This window comes from Sciurus vulgaris, assembly GCF_902686455.1.
Source record: "Sciurus vulgaris genome assembly, chromosome: 9".
NCBI classification, from domain to species: domain Eukaryota; kingdom Metazoa; phylum Chordata; class Mammalia; order Rodentia; family Sciuridae; genus Sciurus; species Sciurus vulgaris.
The window spans coordinates 113,049,636-113,069,367 of NC_136469.1; the positions used below are offsets into that span (position 1 = coordinate 113,049,636).

At 43.4% G+C, this 19,732-nt stretch overlaps 1 protein-coding gene and 1 long non-coding RNA gene across 8 annotated transcripts in view; both read left to right on the plus strand.

Annotated features, from left to right (window-relative positions):
* The window catches only part of RBM47 (RNA binding motif protein 47), a 162,931-nt gene that overhangs the window by 53,521 nt on the left and 89,678 nt on the right, over window positions 1-19,732 (plus strand). For 3 of the 7 annotated variants that reach the window (XM_079152845.1, XM_079152849.1, XM_079152850.1), the window contains one exon: window positions 15,029-15,114. The gene's annotated coding sequence lies outside the window, so the exon portion shown is untranslated. Of the gene's footprint in view, window positions 1-10,114; window positions 10,678-14,740; window positions 15,115-18,314; window positions 18,435-19,732 lie in introns of those variants that run through there. The other 4 variants (XM_079152854.1, XM_079152851.1, XM_079152848.1 and 1 more) reach the window with 4 other exon arrangements.
* LOC306669065 overlaps window positions 1-19,732 on the plus strand; it is a 512,353-nt gene that overhangs the window by 52,712 nt on the left and 439,909 nt on the right. The window lies entirely within an intron of this gene.

Consider the following 19,732-nt stretch of genomic DNA (forward strand, 5'->3'; position numbering starts at 1 on the left):
TCATTTCTCCTACTATAAAGCTATGATTTGCTCAATTTTCAAAGATTTCTTTTATATTCATTTGAACAGACTAGGTGGCAGTAACATATAGATCCCCAAATATCATAGAGCCGGTAAAAATATTTCTTGCTTAGGCTGTGATTCTGGATGTGTGTGAGGTTAGCAGGGTGGCTCACCTGCATGGACTCATTTGGAGATCCAGATTGACAGTGACTTTACCTTTTTCCACATGTGGTGTTCCAGATGGTCTTGGGCATTGCCATCCTAGTCAGCCAGAGGAGGAAAGAGCCCCAGGGATAATGTAAGTAGATTTTTATGGGCAGGCCTAAAGCCCGTTGTGATGGCACACATGATTACTTGGTCTGCATAAACTGAGCTAAGGCCTCTCTGTGGGTCATGGAGGGGGACCCCTCCACCTTGTATTTTTCATGACTTTTGAATATACTAGGCAGTTACTCTTGTGTGTCCCCTGGAGGGTATACTTGGGGGTTGGATCACTGCGGTTCTGTTGCTCTTTTGATTTGATTTCAAGGGGTAGCTTGGGTAACATGGTCACAGGTCACACTGGGAGGATGTTCATGACCTTCCTGGGTGAGGCAAGTCCAAAGTGTGGGTCAGGTGGGCCCTTGGCCCGAGGGAAATGTACCTGGGTCTCTTAGCAGGCAGCACCCACCCTGAGCACCTCCATTTCTGTGAAGTGGGAAAGCCCTCCTTTGGGGCCCAGCAGAGGGCCCCAGCCATGGAAGCCTGGGCAAGCCACCTGCTCCTCTGAATCTCAGGTTTCTTATCTAGATCAACTGGCAGGTATCTGCGATATTTCACCTTCTTAGAAGGCATGATTCTAGGAATTTGTCCTGTGGCTGATCGTGCAGTATAATTACAAATAATCACAATTTTGGAGAGTATTTTGTGGATCTTATGGCCATCCATGATGTTTTAAAGAAAGGAGAAAAAGAAAAGAAAGCACCACAGATCATTAAAGAGTTTATCAGTTAAATAATGTTTAGGAAGCAAAATGGGTTTATGTGGGGTTGACTCAGAGATTGCCAGCCACGCTAAAATGTACTTCTGATTTTAGCAAGGGCTAAAAAGGTGCCATTCTAATATAACATATGGATCCACTCATTTCGGATAATTTAATTAATTAATTAATTAATTAATTAATTAATTTTTGCAGTGCTAGGGATTGGACATGGGGCCTCACACATGCTTAGGAAAGGACCTATCACTGAGCCACACCTCCAGCCCCTTGGATAATTTTCTTAAAAAATACTTTCAGTTGTAGACAGACACAATACCTTTATTTATTTATTTTTATGTGGTGCTAAAGATCGAAACCCAGCTAGTCTGGGTTCACATGTGCTAGGTAAGTGCTCTACCACTGAACTATAATCCCACCCCCACTTGGATAATTTTAAGCAGCCTATTCACCCTGTCTTACTATCAATTCCTGACTCTTGAGGATATGATATTTGGAGCATGATGCTCACTAAATACAACTTTCACCCCTTAGAGGGAATTCTTCACTGCTGTTTTCTAAGAATAATGTTTCTGAACAGTCCTATGTTTTATTGTCAGTGAAACAAATTTTAGTTTCTAGGACATAGTAGTCATAGATAGAAAGGAAACATTTTGTGGGTGAGTTATGTGTGTATGTATATAGTGACTATTCTAAGGAACAGTGTATTGTGCATAAAAATATCTGTAGGCTTTCCCCAGGAAAGAAGCAAGCCAGGCTGCCAATGAAAGCACTGAGTGTGTGTGCATTTGCTTAATGCATTGGGCCAAGGGCTGTGTTAGTCTTTCAGAACAGAAACATTAGGTTGGACTCCCTGACATTCACTGATCTCTGAATGTCATGTCATGGGGAATTTCAGTGAGGCAGAATTTAAATTTCTGTGACAACGTTTGATAGATTTGGGGGCAAAGGAGTGAGGAAAAGGGACCACTGGTTTGATAATAAAAACTGCTTGTCGTACGTATTATTAGTTCTCAAAATATTTTTTAAAAAACCCTAAATGTCTAATGCATCATGTTGCATTGAATGTGTTGCCTCTTCCTGGTCCTCACCCACAATGGGCCAAGCCACATTCTCAGAGAAATGTGGTTGATGAGCTTCCTGGTGACTAGAATTACTGAGTTATTGTTGAAACTGAGAGACTTCTAGGCCCTTCGTTGGAGGTGCTGACATGGAAGATCTGGATTAAGGTGCAGGAATATGATTTTCAAACACTGCTGCAGTACATTGTTCCCCAACCTTTCCAGAGACGGGTGCTGTGAGGGGCAGTGTAAGGAGAAGTGCCTCCACGAAGGACCCAGGACACAGGGTCTAGGTGAACCTCTTCTGCAGCAGTGGCTTGGAGCAGCCCTGTCTGGTATTTGTGGACTTTTTTCTTTTTTTTCTTGGTACTGGGGATCGAACTCAGGGGCGCTTACCCACTGAGCCTCATCCTCAGCTCATTCATAAAATGTTTTACTTAGAGACAGGGTCTTGCTGAGTTGCTTAGGGCCTCACTTAAGTTGCTGAGCCTGTCTTGAACTCATGATCCTCCTGCCTCAGCCTCCTGAGTTGCTGGGATTACGGCATGCACCACTCCAGACTTTTTTTTTTTTCAATTTTTTTTATTTCTTCTTCCTAGTTATATGTGACAGTAGACATAGCATACCTACATGGAATAGAGCTTCAAATTTTGGTGGTTGGGTGGTTGAACATGATGTGGAGTTACACTGGTCGTGTATCCACATATGAACCTAGGAAAGTTATGTCCCATGCATTCTACTGTCTTTCCCATTCTCATCCCCCGCCCTTCTCTTCATTCCCCTTTGTTTAATCCAGTGCACTTCTGCCCTCGCCCCACCTTATTGCGAGTTAGCATCCGCATATCAAAGAGAACATTCCTGTGCCCAGACTTTGGACAATAAGGTCACTTTTGGGGAAACAAACGCATTCTTCCCCTGTACCCAGCCTTGGGTGGGAGAAGCCAGATCATGCTCAGAATTCTGCTGGTGAGCATGGAATCGAGCTGGGGAGGAGAGGGATCTATAATTTGATGACATCTGCCTCCATGGCCTGATGCAATCCCGTCTGTTTCACGGGATGGCCTGTCTTTGAGACCCCAGCCTTCTGCCTCTCCTGCCTGGTCTGGCTCCAGTAGGCCCTGTCGGCCTACCTGTTCTACTTTTTCTAAGGCTACCAAAGGAAGACCACTCCTTCTTCTGCTCGTCACATTTTTGTTCTTTATTCATGTTACTCTCACAGTGTGATTACTCACCTTTGTGGCTAGTCTTGGAGCCAGGCAGACCAGGTGGCTCTTTCTATATTTATTTAGCGTATCTTACATCTGGTGGATCTTGCAGATTATCTCTCAAAGAACTTGTTCCCAGGATCGTAATCTTATGGTACAGACTGTAATACATTGAACTGACTTAATAATAGCTGTACAATGGGTAAATAAGCACATGAGCTGGTGAGAACTGTTAAAATGTAAAATTGGGTGTGTTGCAGAGTAGAAGAAACAGATTTTAAGTCATTGAGGGGACCATGCATTGCCGACCTCTAATAACTGTCAACAGACAGGCTGATGGAATAAAGAGATGAAGGAAGAAGAGATTTCAGATCTTCTAATGGAAGAATCTCTTATTTTAAGACAACAGAATAGTGGCAGGAAGACCATAAGTCCTGGCCTACCTCTTGGGGGCCTTTTAACAAGACAAACTCTCTGGGCCTCCATTTCTTTCACTGAAAATGGGTTTAACAGTGCCTACTGTTATAAGGATTAAAACCAGACACTTGATTTGGCTTAACACAGTGCCTGGCACAAAGCCAGTGTCGAAAATGTGAAAAGATGAAAGAAAAGGGAATGGTAGCAATTTTGATTTGGTGTGGCAGCCAGTAGTCAACAAGGTGGGTAGAACCGACAAACAGACTATCAGATGCAGACCGGACCGGGGAGGGCAGGTGGCGTCACCTCCTGGCTGCTCTGGCTTGCAAGTGACCAAAGGCTGGCAGGGGCAGGAGCTGGAGAACCAGGGGATCAGTCACTCAGCGTGCAGGGAATTGGTTGTATTGTGAGCTCCTACTGGATCAGGGTTTGCATTGAACTTGGTGAGGACACTTTGAGCTCACTTGGTCGTCCGAGTGGGATAAAGGGCACTCACTCCTCTGAGACACATGCACCTGGAGAGAGTGGGGACGACCACAGCTCCAGGCCCCTGTATTTCAAAGCCTGACTTTACGTAAAGTGCTAAGAGCACTTTTGTCAGTTTTCACGGGGTGGATTCAGATTCCTCCTGTGCTGCTGCTAAAACCTTTATCTCCAGTGGCCCTGGCCGGGTAGGAAATTCCTGACACCCCTGAGTGGCTTCCAGTTTTTTGACAGCAGCATTTTGGGATGACTGGTCTGGTTTGTGCATCTATAAAGGATCTGGATAGAAAAATGAGAAAGAAGGTAACGTCACAAAGGTGAGGCATGGTTACCAGTGAATGATTCACAGACCTGTTTGCTAATGTGTCTACCTACCATCCGGCTATTGTAAGTGAGGTGCATCCTGCCCCCTCATACTAAAAATTGCTCAAAACGTATAGATTTGAAGGAGCACTGACTGATCTACTTGATTGTGGTTTCTCATGCACAGGAATCAGACTGTGCTGTCAGGGGGAATCGGGAATTGAGAAATCAGGAACAAGCCTTTACTGTCATAAAGGGCCTGACTAAGCAAAGTAAGAAAAATCCTACTTTTGCGCCACCAAGTCTTCTGATTTGGGTGGGGCCTTGGAAGATGGTGGGGGAGATAATTCACAAAACTCTAGAGAACTTTGCTGAGTCAAGCTTTTCTCTGTCCTGGTGCTGGTCATCCATAGCAGCAAAGATAGAATCTGTATTTTACATTTAAACAACTACTCCGTTTTTCCTTCTTTGGCCACTCTCATTTTTAAAAAATTGATATAAGCTCTCCAATGCTTACTTCAGGTTTTCTCATTTGACACTCCTGTACTTTGGGGTTTTGGGGAGAAAACAGAACTAACTCATCTGCATAGTTTGTGAAGTGTCACGTTATGCCTAAGTAACTGGATTCATTACTGTAAAAATGAATACCCATTTATGGGCCGTGTGTGTATTATAGTCTCTTATTTGTTGCCTGTGATTATTTTAGAAGACACAGCCTGATTTCATGTTAGATCCACTTGCAAAATATTTTCTAAGCTCCCTGTTTCTACATGCCAGATGTGTGAACAAGGCAAGCAAGGACCCTGCTTTCTCTGGGCTGATGTGTTAGCGTGCTTAAGCAGCCTCTAAGAAACAACCAGTCCTGAGAGAAAAATGGGATCTATGTCATGGTAATATGTTATATAGTATGGGTAAAATAAAGGCTGCATCTCTCCTGTTCACTACGGGGATCAGCTAGGTACTTGGCAGTTATAGGGGCTCAGTAGATGTTAAAATTCATAAACTTTAATAGAGTGTAAAATGAAACCAAAGACCAAAAGCATACAGGAGGAAGACTGATTTCTGATGAGACACCTCCATTGGAAGAGAAGATCATGAATATCTGAATATCTGAATTCCCATGCCACCTCCCCACACTGGACTGAACTTCTCCGAGCCTTAGTTTCCCCATTTGCAAAAGAAAAAAGGTGGGCGGGATAATAATACTTTTTGGGGTACTAAGAAGCAACACTCTCAAAAGCGTAGATGTAACACACCACTGTGGGAGCTTTGAGGAATTCAAAATGGTATAATCTACGTTAAGAGTGCTTATAATCTTTTTGGGAAGACAGCTGAACAGGGTGAAAGTTAAGTAGAAACAATAAAGTTAAGCAACAGTTTAAAACTGTAGAGATAACGGGTCACTGGACAGCCTATGGTGAATTGCCAAATTGAATTGCCCAGGCAAGAACATTTGCACAATTCAGAGGTGGGAGAAGTCCAGTGGGTGTCCCCTGGGGACATGCCAGCCCACCCCCAGCTTTCTGTCATGAAATCCAAGACTCCTTCCTTCCTTCCTCCATCCCTCCCTCCCTCCCTTCCTCCCTCCTTCCCTTCCTTCCTCCTTCCTCCTTCCCTCCCTCCCTCCCTCCCTCCCTCCCTTCCTTCCTTCCAAGCTCCTAGGATGTGTCAGGTGCTTGATGCAGTTAGGGTTACAGAGGTGGAGAGAGACAAGAATACTGTCCTCAAGGTTGCTGTCTGGTGGGGACAACCAGACAGTTAACAAACTCACAAGTTAACAGATGCTATAAGAGAAAGCTGGTACCAATATGTAAGCAAGAACAGAAAAGGGGGCAAGGCTTCATGGAGGAACTGAGGCCTGAAGAGTGGCGTCAACTCCCAGTGCTTGGTAAAGCAAGGGTACTGCTGGCCCCAATTAAGCAACATCTTTTGTTTCTGCAAATGATTAGTTTAGGGGATAGAACCAAAGGCTGAAACCCACTTTATTGTTGTTCTACATTGTGGACATTAGTGGAAAACACCAGTCTTTTTAAAATAAACTATTTCCACACTTGCACATCCCACCCGCTCATGCTCACACCCCACACACAGCATTCCCATCTCACTTCACTAATTTAAAAAAGAATGTGGAAAGAAAAAGAAAAAATGAAAGTAAAAATTTAAAAATAAAATCAAGTAGAAAAGAATGTGGAGGGGCTTGGGATGGAGCTCAGTGGTAGATAGAGCGTGTGCTTAGCACATGTGAAGCCCTGAGTTCAATGACATGTTGAGGGCACGCGCGCGCGCGCACACACACACACACACACACACACAGGAGAAAAAGTATGTGGAGGGGTCATTCCAGATCACTAGCAGGTCTGGACACTTCATAATGGATCCTGAGGGATGTTTAAGGGGCTGAAAGTTTGGATCACCAAAAATTTGTGTGCCCTCTTCTGTGATGTGGGCTGTGGCTTCTGAGAAATCCACTGTGCTGGAGCTGCTGTCCCTGAGCCTTAAGTCAGGCAGGGTCACCCCTAGTCCAAAGCGGTCTTCACAGAGGCAACCCATGCTGCCTGGACCTTCACCTTGCTGCATCCTCATCTCTTTCTCGCTCTTGCCCTCTTTCCTTCCCTGTCTTTCTTTCTTTCCATTCTGGGAATTGAACCCAAGGCACTCTCGCTGAGTTGCTTTGAACTTGCCATCCCCCTGCCTCAGCACCGTAGTTGCTGGGACTTCAGGCGTGCTGCCGAGCTCGGCATCTCGTCCTATTTCTTTGAGCGGCATCAGAAAAGCAATTGAGGCAATAATTGTTTTCTGAAGGCACGCCCTTCATTGACTAGAAAGACAGCATATCATGGCCATAGGCATGGGCTGCAGAATTAGGCTGGACTGCAGTCCCGACTCTGCTCCCTAACATGTGGTGTGACTGTGGAGAGTTTACTTCCCCACTGGGGTAATCCTGAGACATCCTTCTCTGAAACCTGCTGAGCCACATGTACTCTGGAATCTAGATTATTTTAGATTTTAAAGAAATAATATGTTGCATGTACTCTCTATTGCTTAATGCAAGTTGAATATCCCTTGTCTGAAATGCTTAGGACCAGAAATGGTTTAGATTTTGTAATATCTGCATGTAAAAACTGAGATACCTTGTGGGTGGGATTCAGTTCTAAACATGAAGTTCATTCATGTTTTACATACGTCCTACCTTGTGCACATAACCTGAGGTAATTGCATACATTTTTAGTGCTTTTGTGTTTTGACTTTGACCTGTCCTGTGAGGTCAGTTGTGAAATTTTCTGCTTATGCCATCACAGTGGCTGTCAGTTTTAGAATTTGGAGCATTTAGGATTTCAGATTTTTAGATTAGGGAAGCTCAATCTCAACCACTATTCTGGGGCAATAGCCCATGATCAGGCAGGTCATTCTTTCTTCAGTAAAGCATATGGACACTCAGACTTCTTAAATGGTAGAGTCTTAGTAGAAAAAAGTCAGAGATGTGCATGGTGGCACACACGTATAATCCCAGCGATTTGGGGAGGCTGAGGCGGGAGGGTCGCAAGTTCAAGGCCAGCTTCAACAACTTAGCAAGAACCCCTGGTCTCAAAACAAAAAATAACAGGAGTTGGGGATTGTAGCTCATGGTAAAAGTGCCCCTGGGTTCAATCCAGAAGGAAGAAGAAAGGAAGGAAGGAAGATTATGGTACATTTGTGACCTAAAGCAAGATAATGCATTTACAGGGAGAACACCACGCAGGTGTGAGCTTTATAAACCTTTTTGTTATAAAGCTACTGTAGGCTTTATAATGAATCTGTACTGTCATTTTCTACTCTTCTCTCCTGACAGGTAGGCCTTGGCTGTGTGCCAGGCACACCACTAGGTGCAGTAAGATTACAGACGAGAACCAGATGGGGCTCCTGCCTCACAAACACTCACAGCCAGTCTGCCAGTGTTTTGTCTTTTTTTTTTTTAAGTGGCTTTGCATAGCCCATTTTCCCTAGGTATCTTCTATGCTGGGCCATTTGAATTATGTTAGAATCAGAAGCACCTTCCAGATGTGGTTGATATGTTGTTAAAGTATACTGTAAAGAAAGAGGACAGGAAGTGAGGACACATGACTCAAATGACTGGAAATGCTTCTCGGATAGGAAGTGAGTGTGGGGACAGTAATGAGAAGAAGTATGTTCAGTTGGAGGAGGACTCTGAGCTCCATCAAGGACATTGATTCCTCGGGCGCATTTCTGCTGAGCTCACTGTGCTAGGCACTGGGCTGGGTCCTGGGGTTATAGAAGTGAAAGAGGTACTGTGCAGTTTAAGTGGTCCCAGGTCTACTAGTGTTCACACATTCACGGTGCCGAGTGAGCCTGGATCCACCAGGTGACCTCAGCTTCACAACAGACAGGCCAGAGTGGTTTCTGAGGAAGGTCCATTTCATTTGCCTCCCAGAGCCTGTGGTCTTGAAGTATTACTTAGAGGTTGTTGGCCAACCATCGTCCTTCGCTCTGGGATTCAAGTGAAGGATGTGTGCTTTTATTGCAATAAGGACCTGAGGTAGACCTAAGGAAGGACTTTCAATACTAATAGTTGTTGGAACCAGTATGGTTAAGGGCTCATTATCTACCCAAGCAGGATGATTTCATTTCCCAACATTGAATATTGATCAGTACAGACCCTGCTTTAGGAGCAGTGAGCACCTTAGAGAAGAGAAAGTACTAAAAAGATAGGTACTCAAAAGGGATAAGAATGAATGCACAGCCAGGCCTGGAGGCACACAGCTTGAATCCAGCTACTCAGCAAGCTGAGGCTGGAGGATCACAAGTTGAAGACCATCTTGGGCAACTCAGTGAAACCCTGTTTAAAAAAAAAAAAAAAAAAAAAAAGGGATAGGGATGTAGCTCAGTGGTAATGCCCCCTGGGCAATTCCAGTAAACCCCCCTCCCCCCCCCCCAAAAAAAAAGAAAGGGGAGAGAAGAGAGAGTGACAAAGGGTCCACAATTGGTGGGCTCTTTAAGTGGGCAGTGGAGGTGGCAGTGAGTGCTCAGGCAGAGGGTGGAAATGAGCGGACATGTCGTCCAGTGGCCGGGTCGAAACAGGGGGCTGTTGGAGAGAAGCAGGGAGTGGGGCAGAAAGGAAGCCCAAGTGAGGGAAGCCTGGGGAAAGCCTCGGGATTTTATTCCAGGTGTGAGGAGGAGCTGTTGGGTGGCTTTGAGAAGTGATGTGATCCATCATTTTAAAAAAGGTCTTTTAAGTAACTGGATTATTTTCTCAGGGAAAAAAACAAAAAAACAACTTTGCTTGTGTCTTTTTTCCCCCTGTACTAGGTTTGAACCCAGGGCTGCTCTCCACTGAGCCCCTTTTATTTTTAATTTTGAGACAGCTACATTACCCAGGTTGGCCTTGAACTTTCGATCTTCCTGCCTCAGCCTCCGGAATAGCCAGAATTACTGGTGTGCACCACTGCACCTGGCTTGTGCCATCCTTTCTGTTTTATTTTTTCTGGTTCATCTTTTGAAAAGATAGGCTATTTCTGGCCTCCGCTTCTTTCTTCGTCTTACTGACTTCCATCTTCCCTTCCCCCCATCCTTTCCTTTTTAAATTAAGTTCTAAATATTTTATCAGACTCTTGAATTCCAGTGTCAATAAAAAAAAAAAAAAAAACAGTGCTGGGCACTGTTTGGTTGTTTTCGTTGTTTTCTTTGTTTGGACAACAGCACCTTGGGAATATTGAGCAATATTTGCAGATGGTAGAATTGGAACTTGTAGTTCCGCTTTCTTGGCACTGACCTTGGGTTAGACCTATGCTAGCTCCTGATAGGCTGATTCCACATTGCAAAAGTGAAAGTACTACTAAAGTACATTCGAATGAAGCAGCAATTTACATGGAGATTAAATCGTTTTTTATATTCGTCGGCCTCAAACCATACTGTGACCCAGACCCCTGCCTCTTGAATCGAAGCAGGTCGGCACTCTCATTCTGTTGGTGAATATTTGTGAGCAGGCTGGGCTTGCCACCCAGAAGGCTTAAAAACTGCCCACTTTTGTGCTCAGGAAATATATGTCAAAACCACAAGAGGGCAGCTTGTCTAGGGAGACCAGGCGTAGGGAAAATGCTGCTCTGTGGACACAGGATCACGAAGATGAAGACTTTGGACCTTCCAAAATATTTCTTGCATAAGGAAGCTTTTTTCGCATCCCCTGCCAGTTTCATACAAAGAGAGGATGCCTTTGGAAGTTGGAAGTTTTAAGGCAAGTTCTTTCATGCAAATATTTTCCCTTTCTCTTTGGAATATAAATATCGGTTTCCCTGTGGGTCCTCTTTTCCTCCGTCTTTCCTCCCTTCTGTCTTTATTAAGGTATAATCTACGTGTAATAAATTTCACACATTTTTAAGTGATGACTTTTAAAACTGCATACTGCTTGGAACCACTCCCCCAGTCAAGATACAGAAGTTTCCATCTCTCTAGAAACTTCTCATGTTTCTCTGCTGACAGTGTCCCCTCAGATCCCCTTGGAACTCTAAAGTAGTTCATGCACAAATATTGTGGCACTTCCCAGGAGGCTGTGTGAGAGCTCCCGAGAGATCCAAAGAGATTAAAACCCAACTCCATCCCCACATAAATGCGTAGTTTTTACCCTTTATGACTAAGTTCCTTGTTGTAATCTGATTCTTATTCACTGAGAGGAAGACTATCATTAATCGCACCATCATTAATTTCTCATTTGTTCTTTAATGTTTACTTCTGCTTTAATTAACATTTATTGCACTTAAGTACTTAGATGAATTAATGTAAGGAATCTTCCCTCTGTGGGAAGTGCTATTATTACCTGTATTTATAGTCTGAGGAAACTGAGGTACAGTCACGTGTGGCATTGGTAGGCGAACAGGAGTGAGTTTCGTTTCCTGATGTGAAAAGTGGATTATGTTTCTTAAGAAATTCATCTTTTCATTGATCAAAGTACTTCTCTCATTAAAAAACCAACACTGTCTTTCTGTGCACAGTACCCTTAGGCAGTGTCATCGGTGGCCGTGGCTGAATGCCACGACCATTCCAGTTCTGCATCCCTGACCTTGACCACCAAGCATCCCTGGGTCCGTTTCCCTGGTTCCCACCTTTCGTCTTCTCCTGACAGGTCACCCTGACTTCAGCCCTCCTCCGCATTGTGGTCACAGTGCTCTTTCTAGTCTGTACTTCTGGTGATGTCGCCTTCCTGATTAAAATTCTCCCCTGGGTCCCTGTGCAATAAAATGTGAGCTCCTGGTTCCTCGCCTCATTCAGCTGCAGGCCCTGCCGCTCCTTGCTGCCCACCCTCAGTCTGGCTGTGCCCAACCAGATGTCATCCTTCCAAGGTGCTATGCTGTGTCCCAGCACCCAGGAACTGACTGTTCCTTCTGTCTGGAAAATGTCCTCCCCTCTTCCTTCATTCCTGTCTGCTGGGCAGGCTTACTCATCCTTCAGGATCTGGCTCACATCTTCCTCGATTAGCCCGACAGAGCGGGGGCCATTTTCCGTTCCCATTGCCTCTTGCAAATTATAGCCAGTGCCACAATGTTTTCTAAGGGGCTCGTTCCAACGGTGCACCCAGCTCATTTGCACCCTCCTGGAGAGCAGAGACGTTGTCTTTTCAACTGTATATTTCTAGCCCAACTCGGTACCTGAACTCCAGACCTTAAGTATCATGGAAGCAGAAAACACATCATGGGTGTTCCTTGACTTAGGCACTGACTTAGGGCCTGGCCTCTAGTAGGTGTTTGATTCATATTTGTTGAAAACGTGAACAGTGGATGTTTCTAAATGTCGAACTATGATGGTTTTCCCCAGGGAGTGCAAACTGAAGGGCCACCAGCATAATCAAACCATGGCCATATTTTATGTGACCTTACAGCATTATAAGGTTTCTGAGTTTGGTACCTGTGGATAGATTGTGTTTTTCCATTTACCGCTGTCCCTGCCACTCCTATTATTGCGCACTTAGCCTGCTTCATTTTTTTTCTTTTTTTGTAGTATTGGGGATTGAACCCAGGGGTTCTCTACCACTGAGCTACATCAAACCCAGCAACCCTCCCTCTTTCAAAAATTTTTAAATTGAGACAAGGCCTTGCTAAGTTGCTGAGGCTGTCCTCAAACTTGCCATCCTCCTGCCTCAGCTTCCAGAGTCTGCCCAGTTTCTACTCCACTCATCTGTTACCTGCCTGCCTGGTCTTGGGACATAGATTGGAGGCTGTGGAGGGTGAGGCATTGTACTGGCTTGCTAGAGCTGCCATAACAAAATACCATAGACTGGGTGGCTTTAAGAACAGAAGTTTATTTTCTCACAGTTCAAGACCAAGGTGTCAGCAGGTTTGGTTTCTTTGGCGGCCTCTCTCCTTGTCTTGCAGATGGTCATCTCTTTTTTATTTTTGGTACCGGGGATTGAACCCAGAGGCACTTTACCACTGAGCCACATCCCCAGCCCTTTTTTATATTTTATTTAGAGACAGGGTTTTGCTGAGTTTGCTTAAGGCCTCACTAAGTTGCTGGGGCTGACTTTGAACTTATAATCCTCCTGCCTCAGCCTTCTGTGCCGCTGGTATTATAGGTGTGTGCCACCATGCCTGGCGACCTAATCTTCTCTTTGTATAAGCACACCAGCATATTATATTAGGGTCTACCCAGTAACCTTACTTAAATGTAATTACCTCATTAAAGACCGTTTCCTTGATGCAGCATGTTCCCGTAACCTCAGTGACTTAAGAGACTGAGGCAATAGGATTGTAAGTTCAAGGCCAGCCTCAGCAACTTAGACCCTGTATCAAAATAAAAAATAAAAAGTGGTGGGGATACATGTAGCTCAGTGATAGAGCACTCTTGGGTTCAGTCTTCAGTACCAAAAGCAAAACAAAACAAAACAAAACCCTGTCTCCAAATACAGTCACATTGTGAGATACCAAGTGTTTAGGCTTTAGCCTATGAATTTGGGGCAGGGGCAGTAATCATTGCACAGCAGGCAGGGACATGGACTCTCAAGATCCACCATTTTTTCCTTTGAGCCAAGATCCTGTTGTATAACATGTCAGTCAAGGGGAGCCCAGGAAACATCTGAGAGAGCAGTTTGTTCTCTGAGGCCAAATCTGGATGGCTATAATATGCACTTGCTCAAACCCCTGATCCCCACTCTGATCACTTTGATCCTGGGACCATCTTCATGGTTCTTAAGAAACTGACATTCAGTCAAAATGCCAGGTAGACCTTTGGTGCCTTTCAGTCAAAAAACTGACATGTGGGCCGTAAACTTTCTCTGCCAAGGGTTCAGTGGACAGGAGAGGTAAAAGCCATGTAATGACATGGCACTGCCTCCGTTTGCGGTAAGCAAACAGTCAGGTCCTTTATTACCCTTGAAATGGGCACCCATGCTAGGCTGGAGTCAGAGAAGCGAGTCAGATGCCAAGTTTCTGTGGGTCAAAGTTCCTTTAAGCACTTACGTTAATCAGAAGCTCAGCTTTAGTTAATTTGACCATTACTTTCAGGAGAACTTTGGAACAAGTGATTGCTGAGTGGTATTGTGGGAGTTAGCCTGAGTACTTTCTTACTCAAGAGGTGGATTGTGGTTTTTCTTGGTGGGGGCGGGATTGAGGCCTGTCAGTTTTATTCATTTTTGGTTGAGTCGTAGTCCTATAAAATCTGCTGTACACAACTGGTTAGCCAAAGGTGTTCATGTAAGGGAATATTATTTGTGTATGGGAAAAAGGCCAGCTCCAAAGGGCTCCCAAAGGTGAAGGAATATTTAAAATACTAACAACTCACCTGGCGTGGTGGCATACACCTGTAATCCTAGTGACTTGGGAGGCTGAAGCAGGAGGATCATGAGTTCAAATCCAGCCTCAGCAACTTTGCAGGGCCCTAAGCAACTTAGTAAGATCCTGTCTCAAAATAAAAATAAATAAATAATAAAGACTGGGGATGTGGCTCAGTGATTATGTGTCCATGGTTTCAATCCCAGGTACCAAAAAAAAAAAAAAAAAAAAAAAACACTAACAATGCTTAAAAAAATTTTGTGTTTGACAGTTTTCCCTAAAAGATCACAATTTCATAAGCTTCTGCAGAACATGTTTTAAATGAATATAATAATCACAGCTGCCCTTCACTGCGCCATTTCTCTGTGCCAGGCCCTTCCTATTGATTGTCCCAATGCTTCAGTAGGTGGGTAATATCAGGCCCATATTAGATGAGAAAAACAAGGCTCAGAGTGGCTGAGTCAAATGGCAAGCAGTGGAGCTGACTTTTGGCACCTGGTCAAAACTGTGAGCTCCTCTCCCTGTTTCTTCTTCTCTTGTCACAGTTAAGATTTTTTTCCCCTTGAATATCATTTAATTAATATGAATCTGAGTATCTGCAAAACTGGTAAAAGGATGTGCCATCTTTTCTCCATGTGTATATGGGCCAGTGGGAATTTTCTATAGTGCCCAGTTATATATAGCTTTCCTCATAATCCGCACACACATAAAGACCTGTAATGCTAGCAAAACATTGTATTTCTTCTTACTACCCCCACGCCTCATTCCATTCAGACCCTTCGTTACCATCTTTGGCTCAGTGGTGTTATCTTTTCCATTTCACAGTTCAGGTGACAGTGAAATTAGAAGGACACCTGGCACCAGGTCCCCCAGCCGAGCTCAGCAGTTCCTTGGCTTTCCCAGGACATTTGGTAAGTTAAGGTAGCTTCATCTTCACCACGGCTCACATAACCATAATCCAGGGTTGGAGAACAGTAGGTGGACCCTGAACATTACATGGGAACACCAAATGCTAACCTCCTCTACAACCACATGTTATTTTTGTGTTTCCTTAATTTACTAGACCAGAGTGCCCTATGTGTTTGTAAGCACTAATGCTCCCAGAGGACTTCCACAGTCAAAAAAATTAAAACATTCTATTGGAATGCTTTTGCTTAAACTCTTTGAATACCAGTTCTCATGGAAATGTCTGATGGTGAGTTCTGCAGTGTTACTGCTTGTATTAACTCTAGAATGCCCCCCCCACTCACTGCCTCTACCATGATTTAGCATCCCTGAAATGTACTTTATGGGATGTACTTTATGGACACTTAGATTCCATGAAATACAGCATTTCCATGATAAAGATCCCTAAATGACCAGCATTCATTGAATGTTCCCTACCTTTTATTTTTCACAGGGTACATACACTCTCTTTTCTATTTTGAAAGGGGAGGGTTGAATTTTTAAGGATAGCAAATTAATAATCTGATAATAGCAAATTAATAGGAACTCCGTGCTTACTAAAGAAAGGATTCAGGTGTCCAATTTGGAAAGAAAAGCCAACTTTCTTCTTCTGGTGTCTTCATATGATGGTCTATGAGATGAATAGTCTTCCCTGGACCCCATGAGCAATGGGGTGCTGGCGGAGCACTCCCCAAACCTAGAGCTCGCAGAATCAGACATTCTTATCCAAGTCCAAGTTGCCCTCCAGCAACTGGCTCGTAGGTGTTTGCAACTAAAATATTCATGCCGTGTGTGTCCCAGAACAATTTGGAAGCATCCAGTATCTGTGTGTCCAAATCTACATCCATGTTAAATGTGTGGGAAAATAGCATCTGAGTTAATACCATAGGAGAAGTATGACCTTCCAAGCCACATGACCTGAATTTTAAAGATTTTAAGATTTGCAAAACCTCCATGCTATAGGGCCCTAGGGGCAACAGACAGCTCACCAACCTTGCGGTCACTAGGGGTATAGGTAAAACAGGTGAGAAATATTTTCTGATCACGTGTTATGTGCCAAGCATTGTGTTAGGTCCTAGATAATTAGGAGGTGATTAAGATAGAGAGGATTTCTGTCCCCATGGAGCTCCTCTAGTAGGCAAGGCAGATGTTAAATCCTAACTTTCAAGAGGGAAGTTGAAGAACTGGAAAGAGTTAGGGGAGTTTAAAACAAGAGGACCTAATGTAATCTGGGGCCAGGGAGTAACTTCTGGGAGTGGTTCTTGGAATTTTAAGTGTCGTTTTAACAGACTCGAAGGGGAAAGAGTGGTTTATAAGGCAGCAGGGTCAGGTGGAAGAGACTGTAGCAATGGGCAGTGTGCGAATCCCAGTATGGAGAGTAGAGCTAGGCTTGAGCAGTACCAGAGTTTATGTGGACAGAGGGAGAGGAGAGTGGCTTCAGATGAATAGGTATCTCCTATAAAATAAGAACAGTCAAATTTCTGGAAGAATGTTTAAAACTGCTTAAAGAGATTGATTTCAAACTGATGATCACCTTTTTGCTTTGTTTTGTTTTTGTGGTTCAGTCAGAAATCTTCCCTTGCTTGGTCAGCATTATTTCCTACAGCTGAATCCCAAGTCTGGTGTTCCTGAGACTCTTGAATTCTCCTCCAATCTGTGTAGTTAATTTCCCTCACCCGTCTCCCCCAGGAAGGCAGTTGAATTCCAGTAAGAGGTGGTTTTCACCAATAAACATGGCTGCTTTTCTTGTTCTCTTCTTCCTTGACGCATCAGGGAAGAGTGACCATTGGCTCAGTTAGTATATGGTTCCCTAAATCAGTGACTGGATTAAAAAGAAAATAAATGGTTTAAATAGAGCAGACAGAAGCCAGCTATTTGAATCTGCTGACCCTGCTTCTACCTTTTAGACCATTATGAGACTCTAAGGTTTTGAAACTCAGTGCTCTGTGTTGACATTTTCTTTCAACAACTCTGCTGAGCTGGGGCACTTTGGCCGGTAACTGAATGGATAGATTCAGAAGTTTACACATGTATACACATACTCACCCATTCCACGAACTGGCCATCTCAAGGTTGCAGGTTTCTTAGTCATGAGTGACTTTGATTTGATTATTTTCTGAGAAGTCTGATGAGTGTAGGAACTGACCAGAGGTGGACAGATTTCTTTTCTTCGTTTTCTGGTACTGGCGATTGAACCCAGGGGTGATCTACTACTGCTGAGCTGCATCCCCAGCTCTTTTTTATTTTTATTTTGAGACAGGACCTTGCTAAGTTACCCAGGCTGGCCTCAAACTTGTGATCTTCCTGCTTCAGCCTCCTAAACAGCTGAGATTCCAGGCCTGTGTCACTGTGCCCAGCTACACAGATCTTTTTAACAGGTTTCTTTGCAGCTTTTTGTTTTTGGTGATGCTGGGAATGTCACCCAGGGCCTCGGTACATACACATGCAGGGAAAGTACTGTACCATTGAGCTATATCCCCAGCCCAGAGTTTTTTTGGTTTTGTTTTTGAAGTTTTTACCTCTGTCTGAAATAAGAATGGTTGATTTTCTCCATATAGAAGGAAATAGAATCACTGAACATAACTGATATGAAGAAATTTGAGGGGCTGGGGTTGTAGCTCAGTGGTAAAGTGCTTCCTTAATACATGAGAGGCACTGAGTTTGATCCTCAGCACCATATGGAAGATGGATGGATAAAATAAAAGTATTGTGTCCATCTACAACTAAAAATATTAAAAAAAAAAAAAAAAAAAAAGAAAGAAAGGCAGTTCAGGCTTTTAATATGAATGTTTTGTGACCTCATTGGCCATTTCTTTTAAAAAATCAATGTCCAGATCAGTACCTGATTTTTCTTAAGCTGTAGGAAGTATGTGTCCTCTATGGACATCAGGACTTCAGAAGTTGGATCCCTAGGAAAGGCTCAGGTGGGTGATGGGGAAGGCAGAAGTTACTATTGTGTTTAAAATCCCAATGGGAACTTTAATACAATAGTAAAATATGTGAATCCTGACTCTTCACTACTAATCATCGTCTAGAGTTCCATCCCAAGTAAGTTAATAAATTAGGAGGTAGATACTGTTTAACCTACAAATTGAAGATGCAAGAAACATTTGGGCAGCTTAAGATATTGTTTCTTTGGTAAATGGCTATTGTTTCTGAATTACAGTGAAATCACAGATGTCTCAGAAACAAATTTTCCTAAAATTCCTAAAAATCACCAAAGAAGAAGATACACATTTTGGAAAATGACCTTTCTGTCATTTCATTTCGAGAAGTCAGACTTGAGGTAAGCTCTTTAGAGTTGCACAATTCACGTGGTCCAGATGAAGGAAACTTCCTGAAGAACAAATATACCCAAAGAGCAAACAACTGGGTTGAAACAAATGGTCTTTTGTTTAGTCAGCTACTAACAGAGACCTGTCACAGAATAACCCAGGGCTGCTCAAGACAATCCCAGAACATTGTTCTGAAAGCAACATTTTGCTTCTTCAGTTGAAAACGGAAGAGATGTTTTCCTATCACACATAGCCTGTTACCATTCATTTTGTACAATATAACTACAAAGAGAGAAAAAATGGCCCACAATTCAACTTGATTCAGATCAATCTAAGACCACCAAAAAGAAGGCAGTAGGGCATGAGCAAAAGGGTTGCCAAGATCACTCAGACATGACCCTTGCCCAGCAGAGTATAGGAGTGAAAGAGTAAGTATTCAGTTAATAAGAAGTACTAACAAGAGTGGATTAAGACAAGCAATATTGTAGTTCAAATATTGAATGGTATTTTAAAAACCAAAGTAGAAGCTAGCAGATCCCTTTTCTCCTGTGTATCTAGATTTACCAGAGAGTAAATCCGTTATCTTCTTTTCTGGACCTCTCCCTCTCCCCATCTTCTTATCTTTTATCTGGTCCCGATCCAATTCAATATCAGCATTAATTCAGGAATGGGGCTGTTGGTGTTGAGAACTTATGCAAAAATAACCTTGAAGTCCTTCGCAGTTGTATTATAAATATAAGTGTGTAATGATACAAGCTGAGGAACTTTTCATGGTTTTGTCTCAGAGTAATTGAACCCAACTCACTCTTAGTTCATTGTGGATACTGTCACCCACTGACTTCATTGCAAGGCATTCCTCTAATAATTAAGATGATGTTCAGGTTGATTTTCTGGACTCAAACAGATGTGTGGAAAAACTGGACTCCATAGGGTATAAAGCAGGGAGTTCGAGGCAAATACCAAACTGAGTGATTTCTCCTCTTAAGATTATTACAAATTCGCATTGGCAAAAGTTTCATAAATCCAGCAGTTCCTTTGGTCTCCTGCTCTTTGATGACTTGCTTTTTGCCAAACAAGAAAACCCATTTTCAAAACCAAAAAGGTAGAAAGGTGGACATGAGCCATGACTCAACCAGTAATATGACAGACAAGCGGATGTCTGTCCACAAAGGAGGTCTGTCTTCCTACAAGGAAGAGATCTATTCCCACCCTGCATGAGGAAAAAGAAAATTGTGGGTATCAACAAAATGTATGTGTCCTTTGGCAGAATAGCAGGTCCTCGGTGGCTTTCTGCCTTGTAGAACGATAT